This window comes from Scylla paramamosain, chromosome 15, assembly GCF_035594125.1.
Source record: "Scylla paramamosain isolate STU-SP2022 chromosome 15, ASM3559412v1, whole genome shotgun sequence".
NCBI classification, from domain to species: domain Eukaryota; kingdom Metazoa; phylum Arthropoda; class Malacostraca; order Decapoda; family Portunidae; genus Scylla; species Scylla paramamosain.
In genome coordinates, this window is record NC_087165.1 from 15,893,512 (window position 1) to 15,901,011 (window position 7,500).

Below are 7,500 nucleotides of genomic sequence, written 5' to 3' on the forward strand. Positions count from 1 at the left end.
TAACATTTCATACTTTTCAGAACAAATGGATTCTTCGCTGCTTTCATCTGGAGGTATTTGGTGAGTGTTACGTTTTATAATGTTTAACCTTTGGTCACGTGACTCACGAGACTGCTTTAATATTTTTGTAAGGAAGCAAAACCACTGACCTGCTCCGTTGCTGAGCTGATGCCGCGGAGATGGAATACGGCAGCTATTCACGAGAAGTTTTGCTTTGCTGGGATATTTTCTCATTGACTTGCTAATGTTGGCAGAGGAAGCAAAATAGGGCGTGTCGGGGCGCATGAGCATAGGGTTGTGGTTCGTGGAATTCAGGTGTGGACGTTGCAGTTCAGGCAGTGGCGTTGGATTGACGTTAGGGGACTTCGATTTCTTGCTCTCATCCTTGACCGGAAATCTGTATGCACTTAAATATCACGTTCTCTCTCTCTCTCTCTCTCTCTCTCTCTCTCTCTCTCTCTCTCTCTCTCTCTCTCTCTCTCTCTCTCTCTCTCTCTCTCTCTCTTCTTATTTGGCCAGAAGTTGTCACAATAAGTGTGTGGGTGTTGAAGTCCTGACAGGGGCGTGGAAATAAGTGTGCGGCCTTCATCCTTGACGTGGCAAGGCAATAAGTTGGGTCGTATTTGGGTGGGTTGTATTTGTCATAGTGAAAAAACCTCCCCTGCAACCAAACTGACACAGAACTTAACCTAACCATACTCGTAATGTGTTAAAAGATGTTCCTAGCCACGCTCCGTCTAATTTATATTCACTTTCTTTAGGCCTAAAAATATTCGCCAAGGCGTCATTTACAACAAGACAAGCTTCGCTACATTCATCATTATTTAAGTTTTATGTCATTCGTACTTAACTATGAGACTCTGTGAACGTTACTCGTGTTTTGACCCTTTCACTGCTATGGTCGTCCTTCCTTAACTTTCCTGGCACTTTAAAAACTGTTTGCATGGAGACAGGAGAGAAAAGAGGGAAAAACAGAAGGTGAATCTTGTCTTTTTACTCTGCAGAAATATTTACAAGAGCTAAGCAGAAAAATAATGTAAAAAAAAAAAGTTACAGATATTAAAGGAGAAAACTGTGTAGCAGTGAAAGGGGTAAGAACTGACTCCACCTGTGAAGTATGAGAGAGAGAGAGAGAGAGAGAGAGAGAGAGAGAGAGAGAGAGAGAGAGAGAGAGAGAGAGAGAGAGATGGAGGTGTGCATAGCGAAGAGACGGGGCAATAGAAAAACAAATTATAGCATATGTTTTCTAGATTGGAAAAATCGCCAGCGCGTTTTCGTCCTTTGAATAAAATGTTTGAAAAAAAAAAATGTTGGAGGCAGGCCAGATATTACAATTATCGTTCTTTAAAAAAAGGAGTCAAAAGTGCCAATCTCGCTGCTTTCCACTGCTTGGAGATTAGTTCAGAATTGCGCTGCCAGTATCAGCAAAGGGTTGTATTTTCTCTCGGTAAAGATAAAAGAGTGAGATTCATTTCATTTACATACCGTGGTGCAGTGCAATACATTGTTAATAACTGCTTCGTCATTACATGTGGTGGTGTGTTATCGCCCTCACGCGTAATCTTCACCTTTATCTCCTCCTGTCATTTTCTGTCATTACCACCTCGAACAAGATCACCGGTTCTCTGTTCACTTGAGGTTATTAATCAGATACAGATGAAAATTATTGTATTGCGTGATGATGATGAAGATTGTGGTAATAATAATAATAGTAATAATAATAATAATAATAATAATAATAATAATAATAATAATAATAATAATAAACAGTAATGGTAAATTAAATAATAACAAGAAATACTGAACTCATTACTAAATTTGTCCTGTATGTAAATCCTTTCCCATATCACAACTAACCTCATAATATTTCAGATATACGTAACATTTTTTCCCACCTTCAGTTTCATCCTCACTTCACTGACTTACCACTTGTACAAATTTCACGCCACTTCTGTCTCTTCATTTCTCGCCCTTCATACCCACCGCAAGGAATTACGCATTACCTTTCATCTGTTTCCACCAACGTGATTTAAATTATTTTGGTCTTTCTTACTCTACACTCGCTTACCTTTTGTTTTTCCTTCACATCCTGAGGCTTCTCCTTATGGCTGTCCAACTTATAGTCTGTAGCTCCTCTCCCTTTCAAGTGTCATCATTTACACGCCTCACGCTTCATTTGTCTCTTTGTCTTCGAAATCCGCGAACCGTTCTCGAACCGTCTGCAGCTTTTGTCTCCTCCTCACGTCGCCACTCAATCCATAAATACGTTTGGCAAGCTGATCATAATTGCAGCGCTTTTTCTGATTTTCCAGTGCTCATCCTGAATTGATTACTGCGCTTACCTAAATGCACACACACACACACACACACACACACACACACACACACACACACACTGTATCTCTATATCTGGCGCTACACGAACATTATTATTCTTATCATGTGGTGTTTCGCGTTATATTGTCGGGTGTTTGTCGTTTATTGTTTGGTCAGGAGCTCCAGTAGTGTCAGTATGTAGATACCGGCGAGAGTAGTGAACTACCTATGTTGTATTCAGTACTGCTAGTGGTTAATAGTAGTAGTAGTAATAGTAGTAGTAGTAGTAGAAGCAGTAGCAGCAGGAGTTGTAGTAGTAAGAGCAGTTGTAGTAAAGAGAGTAAAAGAATGGTTGTATGTTCACTCTCTAAAGCATTTTTTGTTCTTTAAAATGGTCAGTAATTATGCATAAATCGTGTGTACACAAGATGAAGAGCAGTTTCACGGTGGAGCTAAAAGTTTGCTGCAATAACCCGCTCTTGTTAGATGAGTCACTCCCACTGACAAAGGGCGGAGGGTTATCGGCTCCGGAACGTGGTGACTTTTTTCTTTTATTGTTTTCCAAAATAAAAACAACTACGAGGAATATATATATATATATATATATATATATATATATATATATATATATATATATATATATATATATATATATATATATATATATATATATATATATATATATATATATATATATATATATATATATATATATATATATATATATATATATATATATATATTATTGTACTTGGTTCAGTTTGTTGCATAGTGGTGTCCCTTAATTTATAGAAAAGGCCACAATATATTGGTATTAATTAGAATAATAATGTAAGAAAATGAACAGCTTACAAACAAAAATACTGCGAGAAATATATTCCATAACTATATATCACGTCTGTTGCACTGCAATGTATTGCAACGTGTAGCAGAGACTTCAATATATTAATTAAAGTAATGCTGTAGCGCAGGAAATTAACGGTTTTCCCCAACACATGTAGTATTCTCATAGTCGATAAAATTTAGATCCTGCTCTTTTCTCTGAAATCTGGTGCTGTTTTATCTTTTTTTTTGTGATAGTAATGAGCTGTGCATTCCTGTTGTCAGAACATAAACTCGGTTGCAATCCAGTTTCAATCCTATATACCGAGGAGTGTTTTTTATTTATTTATTTATTTATTTTATTATTTATTTTTTTTTAAGGTCAACGGCTCGGAAAGTGTAATTTTAGTTGCTGCAATATCGTTTGGATTTTTTTTTTTTAACACCTTCCCGAACACAGACTACCTAATTTGCTTAACAATATGACACAGTCTTCACATAGGTGAACAACTGTGTGCCTCTTGCAAAACAGAATATATATACGTAAAAAAAAATAAATAAATAAATAAATAAAAGCAGATGAATAGATGAATGGCAGATTGACAAACGAGTGGCGTCGAGTGGTAGATATTGACTACTTGAGTGTGACGATCATACTCACGTTTTCTATTGTTTTATATATATATATATATATATATATATATATATATATATATATATATATATATATATATATATATATATATATATATATATATATATATATATATATATATTTTTTTTTTTTTTTTTTTATTTATTTTTTTTTTTTTATCTTCCTACATAAAAAAAATCTATTTCCACACACACGTTTTGGCTTTTTCTTTTTTTTACCTATTTCCATATAGAAACGTAGAACAGATATAAAGCTTACTTGTACACTATTGAAAAAAAAAAAGGACATCGAAAGGGCATACCTAGACCTCTGTTCCCTCGGCTATCACGCTTCTGCTTCTTCAGTTCCATAATGTGAGAAGTGGTGTTAGTAAAGTGACTGAGTGCTGGCGGGAAGATGCTGACTCCCTGAGGTTCCACGGCTTTCTGGTGAGAGGAAGGGAAGGATGTGTGTGATGGTGGCGGTTGATCCCTGTCAGTTTTCTGTTTCCGGTGAAATGTGGGTGGGTGGGTTGGTGGGTGGGTGTGTGTGCTAAAAGAAAGAAGAGTTAGTTAACATGCAGCCAGCAATGCGCCACTCGTCTGTCGTGGTGTTTTCGACGGGCGATTTTGGATGACAGAATCTATTTGTTACTTGGTTGCGTATCCACCACGCTGAATCGTGTGATGCACCTGTCATGGAGGAACGTAAATGAGGTGAATTATTCTCAAACATATCATCTGCTTTATTTATTTATTTATTTATTTATTTATTTAATCACTTGGTTATATATAATTACCTGTATCTATTCATCTAAGTATCTATCTTTTGGTATATTTCCTCATGTATCAACTGAACATGCTATTTCAGCGTTCACATGTAAAAGGTTTTGCTCATGATGCTTACCATCAGCGAAAACTAAACTAATTTCGTAATTTTAACGACCAAAATTGACATACCACATAATTAAATTTTGCCCGGGGCGAGGTGCTGGACATCGCTGAATCATGCTAAAAACATTTTACGTTATGTAACGGCGGTTGTTGGCTTCATGCATGGCAGCTTACAGCTGATATCGTTACTACCAGGGAGTACGTGAATGGCCATTTCAACTCGGGTATCAACCTGAAATATATATCTTTTTTTTTTTTTTTTTACAGATTATGATTTGATTCCTTATTTTTGCTTGTATATTTTTTCTGTTAATATCAAATAACAAAATTTAGCTATTCATGTGCTCATGTGCTGTATATTACGAGAAAATCTTGTGTACAGATCACTAAGCAGGTGTGTGTTAATAGTTAAGTGTTCCCTCAATGCTTTCCTGACGTTGGTCTTTAGTGTTTGCATGTGGATTTGTAACATTGCATTTGCACTGCTGATGCCTTCATTACTATCTGGTGACCTTGTGTCCTCCTCGTAATGATGTGATGGATGTACAGGCCGCGTGTAATGAACGTAAAAAAGGAAATATGATAACGATCGTTGAAGGATATTGAAGAGTTGTTCGTAACTGGTAAAAATAGCCTTCCTTCATCATCACCATCCTCATAATCCTCATCATCATCATCATCATAATCATCATCTTTTTCTTTCTTTTTTACTTTTCTTTTTCTTTTTCTTTTCTTTTCTTTTTCTTTTTTCTTTTCTTTTTCATTTTTTCTTTTTCTTCTTCTTCTTCTTCTTCTTCTTCTTCTTCTTCTTCTTCTTCTTCTTCTTCTTCTTTGTGGTCTTCTTTATCTCATATTACTTGGCTGTCTGTTTTGACCGTCTCTCATCTAGCTATTTTTTACCAGTTACGAACAACTTTTCAATATTCTTCAACGATCGTTATCCTATTTCCTTCTTTACCTTCATTACACGCGGCCTGTCCATCCATCACATCATTACGAGGAGGACACAAGGTCACCAGATAGTAATGAAGGCATCAAATCGCCGGCCCGTGTCATGTATCTGTCGCAAGCGCCTCCATGTTATTGACAGACAGGTACATGTCGATGCTAGGGATGTCGGTACTACTGACGATGCTGCCGGTACTGTTGTTGTTATTGCACTGCTGCTAATACTACTGCTGCTGCTGCTGCTAGTCCTCCTCCTCCTCCTCCTCCTCCTCCTCCTCCTTATTGTAACTACTGGTACAACTACTACTACTGTTACTGCTGCTGTTGCTGCTGCTGCTGTGCTGCTGCTGCTGCTGCTGCTACTACTACTACTACTACTACTACTACTACTACTACTACTACTACTACTACTACTACTGCTACTACTACTACTACTACTACTACTACTAATAATAATAATAATAATAATAATAATACAGCTACAAGTCGTCGTCCTCCTCCTCCTCTTCCTCCTCCTCCTCCTCCTCCTCCTCCTCCTCCTCCTCCTCCTCCTCCTCCTACTTCCTTATTACTGCTGCTGCTGCTGTCGCCACTCCGACTACAATCGTAAAAAAAAGTAATAATAACACAATAACAATGATGACACCACATGAATAATAATAATGACACCACATGAACATAATTCCCATCACACCTCTACTGCCAATGTCACACCACCATTAACTACGGGTACACCACCACCACCACCAGCACCACCACCACCACCATTATCATCAACATGGCGACACCATTGCTATGCTACCACACGGCATCACACGAACACTACAAACTGTTAAAAGGAATCGATGTGAGGCGTAAAGAAGAGGTCATTATATTACGACACACCGAGGCTTGAGTGACCCAGTTATAGCCACCATCACCAACACCAGTAACACAACACACACACACACACACACACCACAGACACACCACCCACACACACACACTACAGACACCTCATACCCCCTCCCCCACACACACACCACTACCATGCCACGTATTTACCATTCAAAGCCCTCACACGTATGATTGTGTTAAACGCTTCACGGTAGCCAGTTGGATGAATAGAAAGGAAGAGAGGCACCAAAATTGTGGCACCTGATTACGCAGTTTACTCGCTTCAGCCATATCCGGAGCTTGGCTAATTGGGGACTTGAAACGATAAACAAAAATGCAATTATCTTTTCATGTAGGAGATAATGTCAGTTCCTCAGTGCGTTGAACACATTAGTTTGGTGTGATGGGCTGCAAATGGGATGCGATTTCAACTTTGATATTTCTTTGTGGGATGTTTTACCGCTAGTGTTAGTAATGAATGGTGTTGTGAAAGTTGCTGTGTATTGCCATTTCTTCTTGTATGTGTGTGTGTGTGTGTGTGATTATGACTGTAATGTGGATGGTTAAATGTTATGGTTGTGATGAAATTATTATTTTCCATGTAAGAGGGGGATCTGCCCAAGGACAACCAAAACGCAGCAAAAAATGAATAGGTAAATAAATAAGAAGCAGAAGGTCCACTAAAAATGCCACTCCCAAAAGAGAACCATCAAAAAGAAAAAAGAAATATATAAAATTACGCAAAGTGTCTTGAAACTGAAGCGACACTTTGGTGGTATAGTTACATTGATGGCCCCGCGTTTATTGGTGTGAATGGTGGAGGATAATGAGATTTTGTTCAGTTTTGGATTATGTAGTATTTTTAATGTAGTGGGGTTGCTGGTGATAGTTTAATGGGGGGGGGAGCAGAAGGTCGTTATGGTAATGGTGATGAAGGGACGTAGTTTTGGTGACGCTGGTGGTGATGGTGGTGGTTTGGGTGATGGGGAATGTGTGATGAAAAAAAAAATA

At 37.9% G+C, this 7,500-nt stretch overlaps 1 long non-coding RNA gene across 1 annotated transcript in view; it reads left to right on the top strand.

Annotated features, from left to right (window-relative positions):
* Window positions 1-28: 28 nt before the first annotated feature.
* Window positions 29-7,500, top strand: part of LOC135107532 (uncharacterized) — a 104,877-nt gene continuing 97,405 nt past the window's right edge. The window contains exon 1 of the long non-coding RNA XR_010271803.1: window positions 29-60. This is a non-coding gene — a long non-coding RNA (uncharacterized LOC135107532). The remainder of the gene's footprint in view (window positions 61-7,500) is intronic.